Source organism: Dermochelys coriacea, chromosome 7, assembly GCF_009764565.3.
Source record: "Dermochelys coriacea isolate rDerCor1 chromosome 7, rDerCor1.pri.v4, whole genome shotgun sequence".
NCBI classification, from domain to species: domain Eukaryota; kingdom Metazoa; phylum Chordata; order Testudines; family Dermochelyidae; genus Dermochelys; species Dermochelys coriacea.
Genome location: NC_050074.1, coordinates 21,913,701 through 21,924,086, shown reverse-complemented (window position 1 = coordinate 21,924,086; position 10,386 = coordinate 21,913,701).

Below are 10,386 nucleotides of genomic sequence, written 5' to 3'. Positions count from 1 at the left end.
TCCCACATCCCAGGCTAGTGATCTAATTGATAGGCTAAAAGCTATAAACACCTATCTTCCTCTGGTTTATGAAACATTCTGGGGTTTAGGCAGGAGATAGGCATCCAGACTCCTAGAGGGAAGCAGAAGTGTGCATGCTCAGAGGTGGAAACAGGTACCTAGGGAACTTTTATCTCAGAAACTTAGGTGCCAAGTAAGATAGGTGCCTACAGGGTCCCACAGGAGTTTTGTGTATCACACTGGAGCTGAAACTGGGACATAGGTGCCTAAGGCTGTGGTTTAGGTACCTAAATGGCTATGTGGATCTGGGCCTAAGTGCTTAGTCTGTAAATTCTTTGGGGGGAAGGGACCATCTTTTTGTTCTGTGTTTGTGTGACACTGACAGACCCTGTTCGTCGGTGGGCGGGATCAAACCTGGGACCTCTGGAGCTAAACGCATGAGCCTCTACTGCATGAGCTAAAAGCCAAATAGCCCTTAATGGAGGCACATTGGAAAGTTGGCACCCATAGCTCCAGCCTCGGACTCGGTGCCTATACAAGGAGCCGCATATTAACTTCTGAAGAGCCGCATGTGGCCCTGGAGCCACAGGTTGGCCACCCCTGCACTAATCTCTAAGTGATTTCACTGCCACTCGAGGGGACAGAGCACCACACTGAGGAGTTGTGTGGGTTACATTTGCACAGCACCTAGCATCCTGGGGTCCTGCTCCTTGACTTGGGGTCCTAGGCAATACTGCAACAGAAGTAATAAATAATCATAAAGGTACCCAGTGCTGATACCACACACTCTTCTGTGTCCTCTGCCTGTGTGACTGGACTTCTAGTGCAGCCATCACCCTGATAGGTAGGGTCCATATGGTGCCTATGCATGGTAAAATGTCTGTGACTGACAAAAATACTGGCTCACACCTGCTGAGGAACTGGCCCATCAAATTTATGTCACACCAATGTGTCTTATATGAAACATATGTTTAAAATATATTTCTGAGACATTAGGTACTAAAAGTAATACAAAGCCTTGCAAGAAATTTGCAAATGAAGCATTTCTGACACTGTCACATATGTTTTTCATGCACTTGTGCAATCTAGTGGGAGTCATAGGTCACAAATATTGAATGAGCTTTTCAGACATGCTCAGCGCTGGCCTAACTCTGCTGCCACTGAAGTCAATGGTCCTATAGACTTTAATGGGAGCAAGACCAGGTCAAGGCCAAGCACTTGTGAAATTCCTACCCGTTGGCGGCTTTGGAACTGTCATGTTTGTTTGTGTCCTTCATCTCGGGCAGCCTAGTTTCACATGGTAGTTTCAGTGACAAATGAAAACAAGTTGACTGATTTCAGCCTAATTCCTGTCCCTGTGCCTAGCATACCATACCCTCTGCTCAACGCAGCATGACTGGTAGTTTCTGCTCAGGACAGGCCACAGGCCTGGAATAGCAGGAGTGCAGGATGGCCTGTGGGCTCAAGGCTGGAATAACAGGGGTTGTTGAAAGGCAGGACTGAGGAATGCTTGCAGAGCTGTGTCCCAGTGCCAGGGCTGAAAGAAGAGGAGTGTTACAGATCGGGAATGAAGTGCCTTGGCAGATCTCTGTGGGGAATCCTGTAAAACATCTGCCTGAGTGGTTCCTGGCTGAAATCAATGCTATTAATCTCCTCTCTCTTATGAGCACTAAATACACTCCTAAAACATTTTTAATTAAAAAGAGGTATGGGAAAATATATGGGGATATTTTCCCCCTGTAGGTGCACCCCACCACCATGAACTCCAGGTGTTTATATCTAAAAAGCTTTTCAAAGGCAGAGGCTGAGTGCCCAGGCACAAAGCGGTGAACACGTTCCAGTTGCTGCAGTCAGTGCATTTCCTGTGTTTTGAGGGATCTTTTTCCATTGCTAATTTTTCTTTGACAAGAAGCAGGGGGCCCAGTATGTAGCTCTCTGCATGGACTGTATTGAATGGGCAGGACAGATATGCAGTCCCATTTGCTGGCACTTGAAAGAAACTCCAAGGTTTAGTTACATTAGGAGTATTTAAGATGCCTCTGAGAGTCCCTCTTATATTCAGCTTTATTCCTGCTGATTCTGACTGTATAATGCTAGAGCAGAACCCAGGCCCAGCATGGTGGTAGGAGCGGGGTTTCATTATTTTCATTCTTAATTTTCATTTCAGCCTGGTTGGTGATGTGTATTGCTGTTGCTAGTAGGAAGGGGAGGGGATGAGGAGGAAAGATGTTGCTTAGTAGATTTAACTGTGTTTATTTGCATTCTTTAGAAGGGAATTTTGTGCTAGTAAAGGATGTCAGATTGACAATCCACCAAGATGAAGCCCCTTTATGAATCTACATAGCAGGATGAGTGTGCAGAAATTTGAGTTGTTTGGACACTGGCCCTAAGGAGCCTCAGTCTTAATTACAGGGATAAGAGGGGGGCTCAGTCTTCATGGCCTATTCAGTTCTTAGCCTGTCTGCTGAGAATTCCAAGAAGGGGCCCAACAAATGCCTGATGAAGGTTCCTGTCTTATGGGAAATTCTCCATTCGGAACTGGGCTGAGACCACCCGCCCATTCCACACAGGTCACCAAAGAGTCTTCAAGGTGGCAGTGGTCACTTGTGGTCATTACCCTGCTGGCTGAGTTCAAACCTGTGATCCAGTGGTGAAAGGGCTTGGTCATTGTGATGGGGTGTCCCAGGCATTTGCAGCTCTCTACCAGAGGCCCCACTGCCTTTTGGAAGAGAAGAATAGTGAGTATGGACCCCAAGGGATTGCCTAGAGAGGCCTTCCAGGATCCAGGGGCTAGAAGGTCCGGGAGCAGGCAGAGGCCAATCGGGACCCAGCAGGTCAGATCAAAAGGACTGTCTGCTTCACTCAAGGAGCCCCTTCTGGACAAGGCTCCATCAGGGAAAGGCATCTCTGTCTTAACCCGAGAAACTGGGCCTGCTCAGGGGCTTAACTCGGGCAGTATTTTAGTTAGATCAGCAAAAGACTATTGTTTTATGTTGGGATTTTAAATTCCCCAGTGACCATTTTGAGTTAATTATTAATTTATTTTTTGTTAAATTAAGGAGAGCCAGATCTGTGGGATGCCCTGGTTCAGGTAAGCCCTGATCGTATTACCAACCCTGCTGCCATTGGTAACATCATGTTTGCTGCTCTGAGCGGATAGCAGGAAATAAAAGCATTGACATTAAGGTGTGGGTGAATTGTTTCAAGAAAATTCCAAATTTGCCCATCTGGGAGCCATTTAAATATTCCCCACAGAGTTAACTTGTGGGACACAGCTCCAGATATACAAACCAGAAGGAAAGGAATACTTGTGGCACCTTAGAGACTAACAAATTTATTTGAGCATAAGCTTTCGTGAGCTACAGCTCACTTCATTGGATGCATTTTGAAATGAGCTGTAGCTCACAAAAGCTTATGCTCAAATAAATTTGTGAGTCTCTAAGGTGTAACAAATTTAGGTTTGTTTTTCATTTCCAGAGCAGAGTACCTATTTTCTTATTGGGTTGGATTATCCTTGAAGAGTTTGTTGAACCATTCTCAGTGATTTGGTTATCACAAAATAATAACTTAAGTACATAGCATGCCTTTCACTCCAAAGCACTTTGCAGACTGTATACTTACTGCAGCAATCACTTCACCCACTCCAGCAGCTCCAATAGTGCTGAGACAGGAGAGTGGCAGCTGGCATACTGCCTGGCTTTGGGCAGGGGAGAGTAATTTTGGCCAAGAACACCAGTAAAACCCTTTTTAGATACAGGCTTCTTAGTCTGTGCAGAGCAGAAAGGGCTTTAGTTCTGAAGTGCTCAATAAGAGCCCATACACATATAACTAAGTTTACCAGCCCAGAAGAATGAGGAGCTGTCTCAGATCTGTCTGGAGATGAGCTTATGCTGTTACAGAATCTCTGTGTTTAAAATGTGGGGGTCACAGCACTAGCTCATCCCCTCTGGGGATAGCTGGAGACATAATCTATTTGTACATTTTCAGTTTAATACAGCATGTTACTGCATATATAATGTGTTGAACTGATATAGTAACAATCCATTCATTATTCTGGAAATATTAGGCAGATTTAGTGCTTTGTTGCAATTTGCTGATCCTCAACTTTTCAATCCATTTGAACCTGTTTCCCTTCAAGTTAAATATCTTTTGAGCAATGTTGGCTCTGGAGGTTTTGATGACCTAAGCAAAGTTTGGAGGTCATTTAAACAGCATAAGTGGTGAAGACTGAGCAAAGTTCCAGTAGCTATTGAACTGAGTCCATAAGCTGCTCATAGTTGTGTCTCCTGGACATCTGGTTTGCTTCCTTAATTGGAAGTGCTAGCCTGACTTTTCAGGATTTTAGCAAAATATGCTACTCAACAGCATCAGTTATATCAGATTTAAAGCATGGATAATGTAACAATAAAAGATACTATAACTGTTAATATTTTAACTTTACAGCTCAGAATGGTATATGGCACTTATGCTTGCTGGGAAGAAATTCTAAAGGCTATTAATCTTCATGCTTCAGGGCATAAAACTGATCATGGGCTGGGCGACAGGAAAAAAGTTCTCTTCTTCCCTCTAAAAAGTTTGAGGTACACCGAATCTAATGCTGGCATTAGGTGCACTGGGAGATATGGACAGAATCATATTCTTGATGATGCTTTCCAGGACTTTCCATAAGCACTGACAAGCAAGTTGATCTTGCAAGGAAATGTTCTGAAGGGGAAACTTTGGGATTCTTTGCTTTAATGGAGTGCAGGTTATTGCATGTTATGCGGTCATACTTGGCAGAGAGGTAGAGGCTAGGGAAGTGTTAAGTTATAGTGTAAATTGAGTTTATTGCTGTCTGGCAGAATATTTTGGCAGCCTTTTGTGATGAGCCTCTGCCACAAACACTTTTTGCATTTGGAACTAGGTCAAACCGTTAATCTGTATGTCTGTCTGCAGGGAAACGCACTGTACTGTAGCAGCTCCTACTATCGGAGGGTAAACATGCCTCCATATTCACACTAAATGCCACTTTCTGGTTGTCTGTAAAATATTGAGCCTGATTCAGCTTTCACTTTCTCTGTGACACTATAGGCAATGGATTTACGCCAGTGTAAAATGGTTGTAAAAATGGGAGAAGAATGACTGACTCAAAAGGTCCTATGTCAAAAGAAAGTTTTATCAAGTTATTTTCTTTGTGTAGTGAAGCACATGGGTTTAAACATCTATTTAAAGCATCTTGGTAGCTAAGCACTTGAGCCAGATTCCAACACCCTCACCTGAGTTAAGCATGGGGTGAAAGTAAGGGGGTATGGGCTGGTACTGTGTACCGGTAAAAGGTAATCCCTGTGTAAGATTTCTAGCTTTGCAGTGATATGGGCAGAATCCACTCTTGTGATTCAAGAAAAAACATTATTCAATCCTATATTACTGGGTACAAACATGCTTCTTTCTGACATGCACAAAGTACCACTGTCCACTAGATCTGGGGCCACGAAAAAAATCATCCCACATGGGACCTTCCTTTCTGGGTTGTTAGATAATTCTTGCTCATTCTACAGAAAAAAAGCAATTAGGGTAGAACAAGTATATCTGACATGATCCCTTCTCTGTAATGTCAGTAGTGGAAGGGAGGGAAAATAGGGAATTAGCGAACTTTCAGCCCTTTCCATTTTCTTTTTTTATGTTCCAATAGCAGTCCCCGTTGAAATGAATGGGATTGGTGTTTGTGTGTGGTGAGGAGTGGAGTTATTTGTCTAAGCTACAGACTGACGGGTTAATTATATGCCTGAATCAGCCTTGGTATTCAAATACTTTCCTAGATAGCTTTGGAATGCTAAGCCTTTGTAGTTTTTTGCGTTTTTTTTAATTAACATTGATCATTGGCTGTACCAATTAATGCAATTACTTGGTGCAAAATAAGGCATCCTATCAGATCTGTATCATACTCTAGCCCTCTCAGAAAAACTGTTTTGGCAGAACAGCCTGGAAAAGGGGATTAGCCAAAGAAAACATTTCTGTTAAAATAAATTACTACTTTTTCTGAAGAAATTGTACATGGCCTGCATGCAGAGTCCTAACCCATGTACTTTTCAATAGGAACTAAATCGTATTAATAACCAGGCTGTCATATTAACTATCTTTGGGTTTTTTATCTTTGGGTTATTTTAAAAATACAAGGGAAATAAATGTTAAAATCTAAGAAATTGGCTCAATATTGGATCTTCCTCTTGGAATACCACTAATATTGTAAGTTACATTGGCAATGATGGGAGGGGGATGCTGTATGTATAGGTCTGGTTTTTTTCCCCCAATTAATTTCAATGACCAGTGAAATTTACAGGCATTAAGTCAGTTTCACAGCTAGTGGACATAAGGATAATCAGAGATGTGCACTGAGCACAGCCTCTAATCTGTACTACAACACCAAGCACTAAAGGGCAGAAAGTGGACTTGAACCTCCAGATCTGAATGTGGCCCTATCATTTTGGTTCTTAAATTGGAACCAAAATAGGAAGGCGCCCTATTTTCCAGATCCACTTTGGGTATGAAAGTTGGTGGAAACATCAACAGACCAGCTGGTGAGAGTTGGCTGTCGAATTTGAACCAGAACCTTTGTTCTGGATCAGCCTGGAACTCAATCCTAGTTCTGATTCTGATCTAGATCCAAGTATCACTTCCCTGACCTGTCTTGTGTTTTATGGTTAGAGGGCTCCAGTGAGATTTGCTGTCGATCTTATGCTGTGCGTCCTCTTTGTACCCACAGACATTAAATCTGAATAAGCAGCAAAAGATGCCATCTCACTGGACCTTAGTGGGGCAGATCTTTATCCCCTGCTCTATACTCTTACAGAGTCTCCGCTGTGACCATATGAGGAAGATAATCCATCTTGGTAATGAAAAACAGACTTCCTCTGAGAGTGCTCAGAAAATGCAGTGGAACAAAAGCTGGAAGAAAGGACTTCTTAGAGCAGATTTACAGCAGTGCCCGGTTAGGGAGAAGGAACTACCCAAACTCACCTCCGGTGTTTTACGGGCTCTGGATCTGTGAGTTATAGCAGGCAGGGATATGACAATGATAGATCAGGCCGGATTGTGCCAAGTGCACAGATAAATTATTTCCCTGGCATGCCTCTGCCGCTATACCACACACAAATAGAAGTGCTCCTCTGGCACAATAAACAGGTGCAAAACTCTTCTTTTTCTGTGCCCCACAGGAAAGAACATAATAGTCTCACTTCTGCTGTTACTTGGCTATTACTGGTAAGGACCTGGCATCTTTACTTGACTTTGCCAGTGACAATGCACTTTGCTGCAATTTTTCCCTTGGGTGGTATGGCTGTATGACATGCTTATCCCTGTATACAGAATGCATGAGAGAGAGATGCATTGAGCTTGAAAGGGGTAGTTGCCAAAAGTGGAGCTAACGTCGTTACATGGAGTCCGCAGTTGTAGGTCATATTGTCCAGGGAAATGTCACACAATTTACCTCCAAGAAAGAAATCTGATTCTTAAGAGGGAAGGGAAGGATTTGGGGGTGTGTATAGGGGGTGTAGCGGGCTGAGCACCCACTCCAGCCTTGAAGAGGTTGGAAAAGCCCTACAGAGGGCTGGGGCTGGGAAAAGGGAGCAAAACCCTGGCTGATTGGGGGAAGTGGCAGCAACTGGAGGCCATGTCAGTCAGGGCCTAGCTGGCTCTATAAAGGCTTTAAGCCAGAAGTTCCAGTAGAGACTCTCTAGCTTGGAGAGAAAGGGACCTGGCTGCAAGGACTGAGAAAGTTCCTAGATTGGGAGCAGGGCTGGGGAAGGCCAAGGGAGCCAGGGAGCTTGGGCCTAGGAAAGCCCCAGGCTGCAGGCCTAGGAAGGTATTAGGTATGGAGGTTGCAGGGTCAGCCACTGGTAAGCAGAGGCAGCAGGTCCAAACCCTCTTGCCTGTGATGAGTGGCTTATACTGCAGTCTTCCCCAGGGAGAGGGGGCTAGTTGGTGACTGGCAGTAGCCTAAGACTGAGGTGAGGTGGGGATAGTGGGTGGGGGTTCCCCTGGGAGGGGGAGACCCAGAACTGTGGGGGTACTGCCAGGAGGCAGCACCCAAGGCAAGGGCACCGGGGTCTAGGAGGGACACGGGGGCCAGGGAGGTGAGACACCATCCTGAAGGAAGCACTCCAGAGGCTGGATGCTAATTCCCTGAGATGACCAGCAGAAGGTGCTGCTGGGTGAGTCTGCGCCCCGTGACGTGGGGGTACAGAGAGCAATTCAACTCCTGTCCGTGTGGTGATCATAAGTGGCACAGATGGTCATGGTCCTAGAGGAGAGAGAATGGAAACCACCATTGATGCACCTGGGAGCATTAATGCCAAACAGAAAGGGAGTGGGATTGATTCAGCTGAGCTAGAAATCTTTTGAATTGTCTGACAGGAGTTGCAACACCTTGTACTGATCCATACACTGATCATTTCTCACCCCAAGAAGAAAAGGAGTACTTGTGGCACCTTAGAGACTAACAAATTTATTAGAGCATGTTAGTCTCTAAGGTGCCACAAGTACTCCTTTTCTTTTTGCAAATACAGACTAACACGGCTGCTACTCTGAAACCACCCCAAGAACTGTAAGCTGGGACTTTCAAAAGCACCAGCTTCCCAAAGCCCATGGAAATTCAGTGGGACGTGAGTGTTTAATTCCTCTGAAAGCTCCAGGCATACAGCGTTAGAACCTGCAAGGCTGGAACTTGGGATCATGGGGATTCAGGCCTACTGACATCAACTCATTGCCAAAGGAGGCTTAGGAAGGGCTCCAACAGGAGGATCCTGTAAGGCTGGGCTTGGCAGGAATACCCAGCAGAACCTGATTGGTGGTCCCTCACAGCCCCCTGATGACCGATACCAGTACTTAAACCAGGAAACCATGAAAGGGAGCTGTCTGAGCAACAATATAGACAGTCTGACTGTCTCTGCTCCAGACACTGCTTGTGATGGACCCTGCACTCTGGCTTCTGATCCTGGTTTGTCCTCAACTTTGCTATTTGATTGCCATCTGTAACCTGGTGCACAGCCCTGATCGCTTGGTAACCTGACCCTGTCTTTTATTTTATTTAAGGTGAGTTTTGTAATGTTGTAGTACGCCACTGTCGGTTCGGCTTTGGTGGCTACATTTTCAAGCTCAACAGAGTGAAAGTCACCTCTGTTATTTGCTTCGGATTTAGGCCATGTCTACACTTACAAACTTAGAGCATCTCCCGCCGACATAGCGCTTTGCACACGAGCGCTTATGCCACAAAATTTATGTTGCTCAGGGAGGTGTTTATTCACCCCCCCCTGAATGACAGAAGTTTTGCCGACAAGTGCTAGTATAGACATGGCCTTACAGCATCTAGGAACACAAAAAGACCAAGAATAGGGACTACACATACATTTTCAAGTACAAGGTCTAGTCTGTTTTATTAACTATTAAAGTTACAATTAATGTTATGATTACCCATGCATAAAGAAATCCTATAAAGACCTATGCACAAGTTACAAATATAGATATACTCACATCCTTAACAATATTCTTAAGGTTTGATGGATATCTTGCCAATTGATCATCAGTAGATTACTGCTCGAGTTTTCTCATAGGGACCTCATTTTACCCAGTCTGGGAGCCCTCTTTTATCTTCTGATTCTGATTACTCCTAACACTCTGTGTTTTTCCTTATTAGTATTGGGGTACCCTGTTTTTCATAGGTTAGTTATAGTTCCTTTCATTCTCATTAGTATTTAGACACAACGTATAACCTGGGGTTAGGGCATGTGTTAGAACAATGTGACTACGGGGTATCACACCACAGAGACGCTAACCCAGGAACCAATCCCTGTAACAAACCCCGTTGCCTTCTCTGTCCCCATATCTGCTCTAGCAACATCATCATAGGACCCAACCACACCAGCCTTACCATCAGGGGCTCATTCACCTGCACATCTAATAATGTGATATATGCCATCATGTGCCAGCAATGCCCCTCTGCCATGTACATTGGCCAAACCGGACAGTCTCTACATAAAAGGATAAATGGACACAAATCAGACATCAGGAATGGTAACATACAAAAACCAGTAGGAAAACACCTTAATCTCCCTGGACATTCAATTACAGATTTAAAAGTAGCCATTCTTCAACCAAAAAACCTACAAAAACTGACTTCAAAGAGAAACTGCAGAGCCACAATTCATTTGATAACTTAACACCATCTATTTGGGCTTGAATAGGGACTGGGAGTGGCTGGCTCACTACAAAAGCAGTTTTTCCTCTTTTGGTATTGACACCTCTTCATCAATTATTGGGAGTGGACCACATCCACCGTGCCTGAATTGGGCTTCAACATTGGTTCTCTCTTCATGTGCCAATATATATTTATGCCTGTATCTGTAATTTTCA